This window comes from Stegodyphus dumicola, chromosome X2 (assembly GCF_044657685.1).
Source record: "Stegodyphus dumicola isolate Sdum_Otavi_A_Nest chromosome X2, ASM4465768v1".
In the NCBI taxonomy this organism is placed as follows: Eukaryota; Metazoa; Arthropoda; class Arachnida; order Araneae; family Eresidae; genus Stegodyphus; species Stegodyphus dumicola.
Window position 1 is genome coordinate 30,900,769 of NC_140781.1, and position 15,397 is coordinate 30,916,165.

Genomic DNA, 15,397 nt, shown 5'->3' on the forward strand with positions numbered 1-15,397 from the left:
TTAACTCATTCTAAAGAAATACCTCTACTAAGATACTGAGTCAAATTTACTCTACTGAGTCAAATTTACTCTACTGAGTCAAATTTACTCTACTGAGTCAAATTTCGAAGCTGATTTCCTTAAATACCTTTTTTTTAAATCCTGATGCCTTTCCATTTTTTTTATCTGAGACAAGTGTCTAACCTTTTCATGGTCTTGTATTTAAATATTAAATCTGAATATTGTTTTTCCATTGGTTTTACACAGGTTAGGTTAGGTTTCCTGAATAATGAAAAGAGCATAAGAGGGATCTGTCTAAGAGGAGAGCTGATTTCCTAGAAGTTGTTCTGAGGAAACCGCTTCATATTCCTGTTCAAACAGGAAAACCACGAAAGACAACCGTATACCCATCCAAAAATTCTGTTTGATTGGAATCGAACTCTGTCACAGTATTAGTATTCACTATGTCTTAAACACTTGGCCACTATATTTTTGACAAAGCTAATACTCTAAGATTTAGAGAGGAATTTCATAACCGAGATATATTACGTATGGTGTTATGAAAACCTTTTATTATTCGCACTATTGGGTAAAACTATTAACAGAGCTTTCTGATATCAAAAACTATCAAAACATTGTTATGAGATAATTACTGTTTGTAAGTGACTTACTTGGTTATAGTAACAAAGAAGCTCTCTAATAGTTTGGAAAAAAATAGAAGATGCTCCACCATGAAGTTGGCGATATCGTTCTACTTTTATCAGGCAAGCTATTCTTTTGAAAATGGACACTACAACATGTCTTTCAAGTGCTAGGAAACACCTTATCTTCGAAACCGTGGTAATATTTGCTAATTGCTTGTCTTTTATTTCTACTTTTTACGATTTCTCCAGAAGTTAAAACTTCGTTATGTGTATAAACGGAATGGTGATTATGAGAAATTTTTATTTTCTTGTTTTAGGAAATCAATAGTAATGTCAACTTTTACTTGGAAGATAAAATTGAAGAGTCTTTCAAGTAAGGAAGAAATGCATGTGTACTGCATTTAAAGATTATAATTTATATTTTCTTTTTACCTATAATGGGTGTCCAGTATGTTGGAAATTGTGTATCTCGTGGCTCATAGAATGATGCATCAAAGTGGCATACAAAACAGAATATTTATTTATGATCACAATGTAGCCTATATAACTACATCCCATATGTTTAAAGTGTATTTAATTTTTAATCCAAACAGTATTCACTAAGAAACATGTTCTTAATGTTAACATTAAAAATGGCTTTTTGAATGCCAGATATATCTGGGAAAATATCTGGGAAATGAAAGCTGTTGACAAAAGCATATTCAGGATACTGGTCTGAAAATTTTATTCTCATCTTACGACGTTTTGTATGACTCATACAGGAAAGATATGACTTGAAAATGTATATGCTTTCAAAACGGGAAAATGTGAGCAGAGAAGTTTCGTAAAGCTCTGGATATTTCGTTAGGATAGTATTACTTATAAATGTCCTTTGAAAGAAATGTTCTTTATATTACGCATTTGGTCGCGACTCTATACATTCCCTCTGCAAGTTCGTAGGTATGTTTGTTGTTAAACGAGAGCAAAACAACAAATATACTAAAATGTAACTTGCGTTTTCCGAAATCCTAAAATCTCTTCAAAAGTTGTTCCGATGAAAGACAATCAATGCAACTTATTTATCACTGTTTACCCAACTTTGTTTAGGCAAAACTTCAAAGCGAATTAAATTGTGCTTTCAATGCAATATTGTATAGTTATTTTTTAATGTTGAGATTTGTTGTAGCATCACTTATTCCTTGTGTCTGGGATTAAACATGCAAATTTAATTATGTACGCTATTAGTCTTGATCATGTGCTGTTAAAATCATACAGCTAATTTATTTTAAATTCAGCCTCGCATGAAATCAGATTTTAGTTCACTTTTTGATTGGACTAAGCTGATTGCGTCCCAGAAGAAAGTGGATTGGGCATCCCTGATTCAGATGATTAATTGACACATTAACTCGTTGCTTGACTAGAAAGTTTTTCTGGGAATTCAAAATAATAAATACTACAAGTATATGAAGATAGTGCTATATTTTTATCCCTGACCCGTTTTGAAAATTTTATATCATGCTGAATGTTTAAGCTGTGCAACATTAAATACTGATTTATTGCTATACAACAAAATCTGGATGAAGCTTCAGTTTCATCCAGAAAAAAAAAAACTATAGCTGTGCCCACCAATGAGCGTCTGGTCATGGATGTTGAACTCTGCCATTGTGTCTCTATTCCACGCGAACTGCCTGGCAGTATGATTTTCTCATGTCTAACATAAATACAAGCCAGTTTACCTTACAAAGTTCTCCCTACACCTTAGGAAGATTCTTTCCATAATCAGTTAATCAACGAACCAAATCATGGTACCTAGTTCTCTTTTTAGGTAATTCGAGATTCCTCATAGGTGCTTAGCTTCAATTTAATCGAAGGAAAAATGCGCCTAATTAACGGGTGTTTGGTTAAGACCATTTAAGACTAGTATTTTGTCTATATTTCGGATACCGGCGAAGAGCTAGGGATTCCCAAACTTTTATTGCTCTCAGTATGCAAAATATAAATACGAGACAGTTTCCCTTGCAGAGACCTTCGTACTGGCATACCCCCTCTTAGGCGTATGCCACTCAAGTGTTTTGCAATAAAAATTAATCAGTCAGCCAATCAATACATCATTTCTTTTATATATTATGAGGTATTTTCTCCCTCCTTTTTGCATGCCTTTGTGGTATACCAATTGCATACTGGACGCGTATTCGAGAGGTCCAGGTTGGAGTCCCGGTGAGGGCTTTGCTCACTTTTCCTGTCTCCTGTTAAAAAAAAAACCTAATGATTCTACAGTGGCGCCCGAACTAAAAGATGACAGATGATGATTCTTCACCACCAGGATTTAGCGATTGGGTCCCCTAATCCTCAGTTGCCATTTAAAAAAGGTGAAGTATATAAGGTTGTTATTGTTTTCGTTGTTGCACGGGGTGAAACCTTTGGCCCTCCAGGCCGAAACAAGTTCAGCCATCAGGCCATAACAGGGGCAAACCCGTCAAAGGGTAACGAAGAACCATGAGCCAGCCATGTTCCATCAAATTACCTACTCAAATCAAAATCCTTATCGCTTCTCTATTCTGATTAACTCTCATCATAATTTCTTCAGCTACTTGTTGCCCTCCTTTCTGCCTGCCTTCGTGGTGTAATGATAGCACACTCGGCGCGTATTCGATAGATCCAAGTTCGAGTCCTGGCGAGGGCGTTGCTCATTTTTCATGTTTGCTGCTTCAAAATAACCTAATGACACTACAATATATTTCGCGTTTTTTTTTTTTTTTCCAAATACATGATCTTCAGTAGAACATGATTTGTAAGATTAACTGATAGTTTATTAATAGCAAATCACTTTGAGTTACTTGCATTTCCGTGTAAAATAACATTGAGTATCTTATTCACGTGTCTGACGTGGAATTTATGAATTAGTAAAATCTTACTGTAAATTAGGTTTTTAATGAATAAATATCTTATGTGTTCGCATGTTTTCGCAGAAGTTAAATGACCCAAAGAATTTTAAAAAATAAAGCATTATTTTTAGGTGTTTATTTTAAAATGCGCAAGCTTAATGGTGAATTTTCCTTGAACTCCTTATAATCTTATAATCTTTAAATTCTGTAAATGCTTTATACACTTATACATATTTTTTTCTTTCACTAAGTACGCAAGTTTATGTGCATATTTATTGTTACATATATTCAGCTTAATAAACCCAAATTTATGAAATAAACATGGATACTTAGGTGCATGACCTCCTCGCTGTTAGGCTGAAAATACACTGCCCGTTATGTCATCGTAGCATCCGTAAAAAGAGTGAAAAATGTTCAAAGAATTATCAGTAGTCAAATTGTGAAAGAAATTAGTACAGAGACTGAATACCGAAATTCAAAGCTTGCAGTTAAGTGAAAGCTATCCGACTTAAAGAAAAATAAATGAAATACATCATACTCGCTGATAATTTTAGCATTATTCTTAGTAAATAATCCTTAATATTTTATTTTTATTAAATTATTACATATATAGTAAAGAGAACGCTGAGTTAATGGATAGAATTTTAGATAACATTAGGTATTTTTTGGAAGCAGGCGTCATGAAAAATGAGCAACGACTTCTCAGGGAATCGAACCTGGACCGCTGGAATACGCGCCCAGCATGCAGACCACTACACCACGAAGGCGTCACGAAGTGACGATAATTACTTGCAAATGTTTTTGCAATTAATTACTTAGAAGTATTGGTGATCACAGTATAACGATACAGTTAAAAGTACACCTTCTTTACTGTTTATGCGAAATGGCGGAATCCAATAATTACTTTAACTTATACTTTGTGCTAATTATTTACTGCAAACTTTGTGCTAAGAATCTTCGGACTTTCTACGAGATGTATTTTGCTGTATTATACTGAGCTTAGTGAGAAAACATTAATCTTACACTAAAAATGCTCTCGAAGTTTTACAAACTTTAGCTTCTGGATTAGCAGATCACAAATTGCTTAATAATACCGCAGATCGAAAAGTAATATCGCTTTTGATAACCATAGTCATGGCAAGATTAATTGTTTTGAAAAATTCTGTTCCGCATAGGAGAACCTAACAATAACCGAAAATAAGGATAAGAAAAAAAATTCTTAACACTAGTTTTAAAAATGGTCTCTGTTTCTTTCCCCCATCATGACAAAAGGATGACGTATCGTTGCTACATTTCCAGGTTTTGGCTAGCAAATAAATAGCCTCAGTGGTCCTGAACTTGCCCTTTTTTGTGACCCTAAGTATTAGCGGGCGCAAAGCCAAAATAAATATCGTATTTTTCCGTAAGGACTTCAATCCGAAAAAGAAATAAGTCGGCGTTTTTTTTTAATATGCAACTGGCTTATCGTGTATTATTTTTATAATTTCATTTCATATTTTCCCGAATTAAACTCAGTTTAGGATTTTATTACCGTTTTAACCATTTCTTTTGTTTTTCCTTTACATTCAAAGCATTGCTTTCTTTCTATGACTATGCTGCTTCTGAATTTTATTGAAGACAATCTGAATCACTTAAAACAGGTATGCAAAATAAATAAAGTCCTTACGTTTAATGCAAAGAAGCGTAATATAATGCTTTAATTTTCAATCGTATCAAATGTTTTTCATTAATTAGAAAATGGGTTTTATGAACAAATGAACTATAAAGATGAATACGAGCAGCATGAAAATAAAACTAAGTCTGCGTACAGGACTGAAGACTATCTATTTAATAGTGTCCTAAGTATAGGACAAAAGTCTGTGCACAGTTTTATGTTTAAGATATTCGGTTGCGAACTTAATCTGCAAAATTGATGAACATGAGTAGCATAATAACATAATAAATGAAATATATATCAGTGTATCACATTGAAGACTGTCTCTTTGAAGAAATCTAATTACGTAAAAATTACGCAAAGTATTCAACAATGGTTTACGCTATATGACGTAAAATATCTTAATAAAAATGTAAATGAAATGAAAAAAGGTGCATTAATGCTTAAAAGTATAGTTTTGTTTTGGCTATGTTATCTAAAATCAAATATTGTAAGTCAAACAGAACAAACGTTTGTTCTACTTCGTTATATTAATTTTTGACGATGACATTTTGTTTGGCTTTTTCTCAAAAGATATATTTTACGAAATTCTATTGTATCTCTCCTCTTTCTTTTTAGCATTTTATGCAATTTTTCTTTTGGGATTATCTGGATATATACTCAATTCCTGTTATAGATATATTTCAATATTTTAACAGTCAAGCAATTCAGTGATTGAATGTCGATTTGTTTGAATGCTAAAATATTGAAATACGTTTTATGCCACAGGTCTCAGATATAGGAATATCAATATCAGTCATTCATCTGGAGTTATTTACTCAATTGAAATGTCGCACGAGATAAGATAAATTATTGTCTTGTTAAACAATTTGCAAAATTTTATCTTTACTTAGAACATAGGACAGTGAGAGTCTTACAAACCACAAATGAAATTGTTCTCTTAACACATTGACTGCCGTGGCGGTTACGGTTGGTCGGCATTCGACTTGGTGGTGTGGTGGTGGTGTATTTAATTATGGCAAAGCACACGAGGGCTATCTGTCTAAAGGGAGGGATGCCTTTCGTGGAGGACTTTCTAAGGGAAACTGGCTCGTATACACGTTACACATGGGGAAAACCACGAAAACGCCCATGCAGCCAGCCCGTTCGCGGGATTCGAACCTCAGACCGAACTACCAGTGTTCAGCGTCTTTACCGCTCGGCCGCTGGTGGGCCGCATTCGACTTGGCTACAGCGTCGTGGGGTTACCGGTGGCCAGCGACGCGACCAATAGTAAAACTGCATAATTAGAGTAAATACAGACACTGATAAAGCTTTAGATAATGCGTTTGTTACTATAATGGTTTGAAAAATAATCTTTCACAAACATGGTGTTACAGAGCCTCAAAACTGTGGGTGGTGGTTGTGGCGCTCCAGCCTCTGGGCTGTGGGTAACCAAAGGCACTCACCGCAAAAAATGCATTAAAGACGATTATACAACTCACTTTATCTTCTGTAGATATTATTTCGACATAATACGCATAGCATAATAAAAATTTCATGTTGGCAGCATGGGCAAACCACGTAAAATGAGCGCGGCAGTCAACGTGATAAAATAAACGTAATATTTTCATTTAAAAAAAAAGGACAAGCAAATGTTGAATTTTGCAGTTATTAAAATTGCTTCAACAAAGCTTTCCTGGCTTCTTCCTACGAAAATATTTGGGAGATGGCTTTATTCCTATTTCTTAAGAGTGACTTTAATTTAAATTTAATTTAGCATAATATGACAGGAAATTATGGTATAATTAATTATCATGAATTAAAAATTTTAACACGTGTTCGATGTTTGAAATTCACATATGAAAACACTTTAATTATTAACTTTCATATAAAAATAAAATTCCATGCTCGATGTCTTCCTAACAGACGAGCCTGATTGAAGTAAACTAAAATACCAATGGCGCACTTTTTATTTCGCGTATTTTAAACTCTCTCTAGAAGTTCTGTGTACCCTCCAGATCATCAAAAAGGGTAAAAGAAAAGGTTTTGTATAAATAAGTAACGATGTGTTTGAATCAGTGCCTTCATGCCGAGCTTCCTCAAATAAATTGCTTTCGAGCATCGGTTTCTTTCGCCTTTAATAAAGAAGCCAGCTGAAGGGAAATAAAATTCTCATTTAAAATAAAGTTTGATCAGACTTGGAAAAACTCAAATCCATAAGACTACTAATGCTAATGATCGAGGCTCTTTCTGAATTTTTGGCATTTGCAGAAATGAAAATCAGAACTAACACCGGCAAAGGTCCCTCTTTTTTTTTTAATCTCTTTCTTCTCATTCGGAGAATGTAAGTTAAGCATTATTTGATGAAACTATTCAAAGCGTGATTTATTTCAAATGGATTTCGATTCATCGATTCCTATAGTGTCAGTTCAAACAGCTGGTATGGGAACTTAATTTTAATGTCCTGTTTCGGTTAATGCAATTTTTTTATTTGTTAACTTAGAAAATGCTTTGGGCATTATGCATTTCAGTACTCAAATCAATCACGAGGGGAAAAAGTGAAACTTCGAATGAGTCCCTTCTTTTTTTTATTTTCTTTGAGTTTTTATATGTGGTTTAAAAATATTCCACACAATCGCAGAAAGTATTTCTTTCGTTTGAGTGATGAATCTTTGTGTTATAAAATGCGTAACAGCATCTGGGTCTTCAAATCTGGTTAAGGATATTTTATGTTTTTATGTCTCTGACAAAAAGTTACCTATTATCTTCATCCTTTTAAAGAAGAGTGAAATTTAGTGGCTTGTTTTAAAAAAGTCCATTATCACATCGTATTTACATTGTGGTATCTCAAGAATATTTCATTTTAGAGTTCGAATTAAAGGGAAATTATTGCTCCATAATAAAGTGACCACCGTTTCCGGACTTAGTAGTGGCCAATCCCAATAATGGCTTGTGTTCGGAACTGGGAGGGGGGAACTTTTAATTTCCCTTTATTCCGTTGATATTAAAAGATTTTTCATTTTATTAGTTGAAGCTATTTATGCAAAGAAAACAGAAAATTTATGAACAAAAATGCAAAGTTTTAACAATTATGGGCTAAATTTATTTATTTATTTATCATTGAAAGCACGTTTATGTTCTTATATCCATTTCTAAACTTAACGAAGTATAAAGTAAAATGATGAACTATAATTATAATTTGCTGGTTCTGTGTTATACTATAAATTAAATTATAAAATATTTTTTATATATTGTATTTATAGCATATTGAGCAACATTTACACAAATGATGAGAAAAAAGTTTGAATAAAAATATGTTTCCCCAATGTAATTGGCATACATATGTATGTTATTAGTAACTAGGATGCATATCATAATTTCTTCATGAATTAACCCTGAAGAGAGTTTAATTAAAGTTATAGTAAAGAAGAGAGTAATAAAGTTTAGTTATGAACAATAATATAATTATGAAAAAAATAATGCTCACTATAATATTAATGAAAGATAACTGGAAGAAAGATTCGCTTCCGTAATAAATAGAAGTAACGAAGGCAAGTTCACCGACCTTTGAAAACTAAATCTCTTAATTCAATTTAATTCATATACCGAACAATGTAATAACCAATAGTACAAATAGTAGCACTAATTCAGTTGATAAAATAATTAGGATTTAGGAAAACTCATAAAATTCCTGCATTTATACTGCTTATAATTTAAGAAGGAAGAAAGTATATAACAGTAAACACTAAACGAAATTTCTAAAGATGAAAATTGCAATGAACCTTTCTATACCAGTCATATTTTATCTTTTTTGAATGGCCACCTAACTTCCGCTTTCTGCCTTATTTTTAAATCCTTCACTAAAATTCAGAAATTTTAAATAAATATATTTTCAGTAAATGTAAAAAGCCTGTTTCTGATGGCATAGTACCAGCTTTCTTTCGACAGTGCAAACTACTTGCAAATGAAACGAAGTAATTACTATCAAATAAAGAAGTTTTAGGTTCGCAAATATACCTTTGTTACATAGCTTTAAGATATCATTATATTTATAGCTTGAACTTATTATATGAAAAGATGAAATTATGTTTGCTAATGGAAAAGACTATATAATTTATCAAAAACAAAAGCAAATTTTAAGATTATTTGGTATCGGTGTGCTTCTTCATGTTAGTTCACTCCAAATTCATGAAATTTGAATTATGAACCAGAACGTATAACAGTAATAGGAGCTGTTATTTACAATGCTTTATATGTCACATTAATCAGTACTTTGATTCAAGTATCATTATTACAGAAAGTTCGGTAACCTTCTTTCCTTACACAAAAAGAATTTCCATTTAACTAGCATCAAAACCATTACTTTTTCTCTAATATGAATTTTTCTCCATTACAGCAGAAAATGGAAAACTAGTCCCAAATGAAATCTGGATGACCTACTGGAATTCATTTGGAAATTTTAGCATGTAAATTTGAGTTAGAAAAATACACCTTAAATATTCATAGCTTTTTTTCCTTCTTCTTTCTCTCTCCCTCTAGATATTATATGTACGTATGTATGTTTATATGTACATACATACATATATATGTGTAACTAAACTTTCTGTATAAAAACTTTAATATAAAGTAAAGGTACTTGTTTAAAATAATCTTTCTTACAGTAAAGGAGTTTCAGATGTTATGCTAGTAAGTTCATTTGTGCATAAGTTTCCGTTAATTACAAATTATGCAGAAAGGCTCCAGTAATTCAGAGACGAAGTTTTAGATGAAAGGAATATGTATATCTGAAAATTCTACATTATATCTTTATATCAGTGTTTATCTCCCAATTTATGCATGTAACAGTTTGGTGGTATTCAGAAAACTATTTGGTTAATGTGCTCAACTCCTTTTGCTTTGAGAATATCTTAGAATGAAGCTGTCTTCTTATAATCTTAGAATGAAGTGTATCTTAGAAGGAAGCTTAGTCCTTTTGTTTGGGAAACAAGAGTGTTTTGATATAATATAAAAATCTTTTTGTTTTATGCAAAAAAATAATTATTTTATACTATCTATTACAACAAAATAATTATAATAACAGTTATTATTATTTGAAAGCCGGACGAATTTTACCCATTAAATAAAATTGATACGTAAATTTCCCTTTTCGTATTAGAAAGTTTCCTCTTAAGACACACCATTGAAATGCTGCTTCTAATTGCAAAATGTAGTTCTCAGCACCATTTAATGGCAGTGCTCCAAAAGTTAACTCTGCATAAATTCTGAAGCACTTAAAAAAGAAAAGGAATACGAATTGTGATACAATGTACATTATTTTTTCTTCGTGTTATCAATCCTTTACATACTTTTCTCCTTTAACCCTAATTACGCTACTTAGGATTCTTGGAGGAACAACATGTTCCTATTTTACCAATTTAATTGACGTTTTTAAATTGAAAACAAAACTCTGACAGATACCTTTTTGATTTTTCGTATTATTTGTTTCTTTTACATAGATTTTTATAGATCGTGTTAATAGATAACTTGCTCATTAATCATTGTAGCTGAGTGTAGTTTTTAAAGAAATCTGGCTTTTAAATTAATGCTAAAAACAAATTTTCAAGGGAAGGTATTATTTATTTATTTAAAACCAGTATCCTAATGATTTATAAAATAATTACACCATGATATAGATATAGATAGATAGATAGATAGAGATAGAGATATAGATGTAATAATAAAGAGACAAAGCCGTAGCAATGTTGTTCTTCGTAGTACGTAGATGGCATATTGAAGAGGGAGAATTTTGATTGCGCAGAATGCTAATCCATAAGAATAGGAAACTTGGCAATCGAATGCAGATTAAATTCCATTTTTATTTAAAATCACATTTGTGGCCACAGTTTATTTGGAACTCTAATCGTGCGTATTTTCCAGAACATTTAAATTTTTAATACTGCTGCGATAGGAAGAGGGCGAAGGAATCAGCAATCAGTATGGCAATCTGCTAAGAGAAAGGTTTTGGTTTAGGTTAGAAAGGTTTCAGTTCTCAGAGTAAAGGTTCCGATCAACTAACTCATCAGCGTTACGTAAGCTCTGGCATATATTTATCTAGAAAAGACTCAATCCAGAAATGATATTAATTTTTTAAAATAAAAAGTAAATAACCAAATTAAAAAAGAGGAAATAAGACCCTTCTACTAAATTAAATTATAAAGTTGATTCACATATATACACACATAAAGAAAGAAATTTAGAACTAATTTTTCACAAAGACCAAAAAATTAAATTCAAATAAATAAATTTAAAAAATCCTATAAATGTAGAATAAAAATTCTGTAAGCGTTGAAAGAAAAAGTAAAATATACCATCGCAAGAAAAACCAAAAAACAAATAAAGTAAAGTACCAAAACAAATAAATTTAGTGATTCTGCGGCATGATGCGCGAATATTCCTGGAATGATCATATATTTATCTTCATAAAAATTTTTTGTATGTATATATATGAATAGATAGATAACTTAACAATTGATATATATATATATCCATTCACCATAAATATTGGACGTTCGATAAAACGTCATCAGGTTCTCGAAGCAGGAAACATGAAAAATGTGCAGTATCTTCGATAGGATTTGAACTCCAAAACTCCTAATAGCTAGCAGGACGTGCTTCCAATTACACTACGAGGGCACGAGGTAAGGAAGAAGTAAATACGGTGCATTTCTCTTTAACATCAAGTTTTCTATGAAAATTTAACATTTTGTGTATAGTTTTTTTTTTTCCCCCGGGAAATACTAGGCACTTTCGAGGTCGGTGACTTAGGGAAGCGTTCGGCAGAAGAAATTCCACAGCATACGTGAAGAACATCGAAAACACTATACATTCAGTCATTAAACTAGCTTAGAATTTTCGAAGTAAAATTCATGGGTTCAAATGGAAAACAAACGAAATCATAGGCATGTTCAAAATATTTAGTACACCTACGTAAGACAGATAGCAGCATTTCTTAGATGTATTTGTCTCTATATTGTAAAAGTTGTATAAGATATATCCAAGGCTAATGGTAAAATTACTAGGGAAACAAATCTGCCCTATTGAGTGATCCCTAAATTTGTTACAAACATTTGTTAATATTTTTAAGACATAACATTCATTTTTAATAAATATTTTCATCTGCATTTTATATGCAAATGGTGACACTAGTTAACTAATAAATATAATGAAGACAGGTATTATAAAGGGGACAGTAGACATTAAAATAACTAAAAATCAACCAAAATATTGAATTTAATTTTTTACTCTCGTAATATTCCATATACGTAGCTACATCGTATGCAAAATACCGAATTCAAATATTCTAATTTTTAAATTAGAATATTTGAGTTACAAGCATTTAAAATGTGATTCAGAAGTCAAACAACAAAAATCAGCGTTAATTCACAAAATTTTCACAGGACTAGTTTCGATGGTTTTACCGAACCATCATCTTCAGCTGCAAAACCGCAAATGAACAAGATAGGAAATAATGTTTAGATAAGATAAGAAAGCCTGGACAAGAATAAGCAAGTGGCGCCATCTGTTGGCGAAACCAGAACTAAAACATAATTTCTCTAAAAGCCGAAGGCAAATTTGGATTGGAATTAGGATCGTTAACTAGAACAGAAAGATTTTTATGAATGTGAAATGCCTCTAGAAAATCCAGTTCTCCAATGGAAGATGTTTTTTGAATAATTTTGGCAGCAGAAAAATTGAAAGTGTGATTTTCGGACCAACAATGTTGAGCAACAGAAGACTTCTGTGTTTCCTTTTTTCTAACATATGCCTCATGTTCTTTGACGCGAAATTTTAAGGCTCTCTTAGTTTGGCCAATGTAAATTAAACCGCACTGGCAAGGAATCCTATAAATACCCCAGGAATTCATATCCGGAATGGGGTCCTTGAGTATTGAAGTTGGAATTTTATTGATGGGAGAGTAAACAACCCGAAAGTTAAATTTCTGCAAAATATGTGCAACTTTATAGCTAATGTTGGGTGAAAAGCCCCTGTCAACTTTTCACCCAACATTATTAATCAAGCAGTTAAAAAATTCTCATCTCAACACGCTAAAAGCCACACTCTTATTTTAGGAGATTATAAAAATTCTGTTGTCATTCCCTTCTTTCCATCAATTAGCTATAAAGTTGCACATATTTTGCAGAAATTTAACTTTCGGGTTGTTTACTCTCCCATCAATAAAATTCCAACTTCAATACTCAAGGACCCCATTCCGGATATGAATTCCTGGGGTATTTATAGGATTCCTTGCCAATGCGGTTTAATTTACATTGGCCAAACTAAGAGAGCCTTAAAATTTCGCGTCAAAGAACATGAGGCATATGTTAGAAAAAAGGAAACACAGAAGTCTTCTGTTGCTCAACATTGTTGGTCCGAAAATCACACTTTCAATTTTTCTGCTGCCAAAATTATTCAAAAAACATCTTCCATTGGAGAACTGGATTTTCTAGAGGCATTTCACATTCATAAAAAGCTTTCTGTTCTAGTTAACGATCCTAATTCCAATCCAAATTTGCCTTCGGCTTTTAGAGAAATTATGTTTTAGTTCTGGTTTCGCCAACAGATGGCGCCACTTGCTTATTCTTGTCCAGGCTTTCTTATCTTATCTAAACATTATTTCCTATCTTGTTCATTTGCGGTTTTGCAGCTGAAGATGATGGTTCGGTAAAACCATCGAAACTAGTCCTGTGAAAATTTTGTGAATTAACGCTGATTTTTGTTGTTTGACTTCTGAATCAGTATTTATTCGGCGTGTTATTGTGTCTTAATTTAAAATGTGTAAAAATATAAACTTTGCCCTTTAAATTTTGGAGAAAATATAAGGAACATGTTTTTCAACAGTTATAATATATATATTTGACCAAAAGAAGTGTTTATTTCTAAAAAACAAAGGCTAGAAATGACAGTATAGAGAACTATTAATGAATTTAACTTGGTTATGTAAATACTATACGCGTAGAGCAGGGGGAAACAAATTCGTTTTCACTATTCGTTGTAAAAAAGCAGGATCAACGTCGCTTGAACCAAAGCAAAAAGAGAAGTTTACCTGCTTGGAAAAAAACAGAAATAGTAAAAAATATTGTAAAGTTGATTTTAATGACAAAATTATTAAAATATAATGTAAATGTGACAAATGAAGGTAAAACATATGGTGCGGGTGAATTTTAAAAGTTTCATTGAATATAATTCATAAATTGTTTCTCCCTATAACTTAGAATCACATACCAATTTGCGATATGTTTATGTTTGTCGTATTTAATATTATGAGATTAAAAATAGTTAAATAATACGAAAATATTATGAATTAAAAATGAAATTAGTGTTTACAAATTCATTTTTAAAGTTAATTTTCTGTTTCTCATGTCCGTGTATTAAAGGTAAGTTTGAAGAAAAAACTTTAAATTCGGTTTTCACAAAACTTTAAATTCGGTTTTTCGCAGTTCGTATGTCTTGAAAATACTCCATGCGACTCCTTTTTAGTTCAAAATGAATGATATTTGGAAGAAACTATCTTGTTATATGTTACAGTAGAACTGTGTATGCATTTTTGGATAGGAGGTTTTTAAGAAGTTTAAACTTGTAATAATGTTTAACAAAAGGTGAAATTTTTCCGAAAACTGGGTTTAAGTTCACTACAATCCTTTTTAAAAATTTTTGATCCATCATATTCAATAACGGATACACAAAAAATTTTGTTAAGTCTTTATAACTAACTAAAAGGAAAAATTAGGAAAAAATATTGAAAATTAGAGCGCTAGGATCATTTTTAATTTTTAACTAAATTAATTATTTGTTTAAAAAATTTTTAATTTAAAATAGATTGAAATTTTGAGCATATATTTTATAAACTTACGTTATAATATGTATATGCGTAAAATGTCTTGTTGAAAGCACAAAAATTTAAAAAACTAATTTTTTAAGTCCACTGACCCCTTAAAGGAATTAAGTTACGCAAATTATTTGGAAGCGCTTGATAAAGCATCAGCCCGACGTTCCCCCCCAAAATTTTACAATATATTTTCTCCCTCCTTTCCGCATGTCTTTATGGTGTAACTGGACAGCACATCTGGCTAACAATCGAATGGTTGGAATTCAGGATAAGGAACTGCACATTTTTGACGTCTCGAGCATCGATAAACTTAATGACTAAACTGAACTATGTTACATGAGTTGGGTACAACATATGTCATGGAAGCTGGGCTATAGAATACACCTAATCAAGCCTAGTTAAGCATGTA

At 31.9% G+C, this 15,397-nt stretch overlaps 1 protein-coding gene across 1 annotated transcript in view; it reads left to right on the top strand.

The window, feature by feature from the left end:
- LOC146992719 (uncharacterized) overlaps nucleotides 1-15,397 on the top strand; it is a 256,771-nt gene that overhangs the window by 105,778 nt on the left and 135,596 nt on the right. The window lies entirely within an intron of this gene.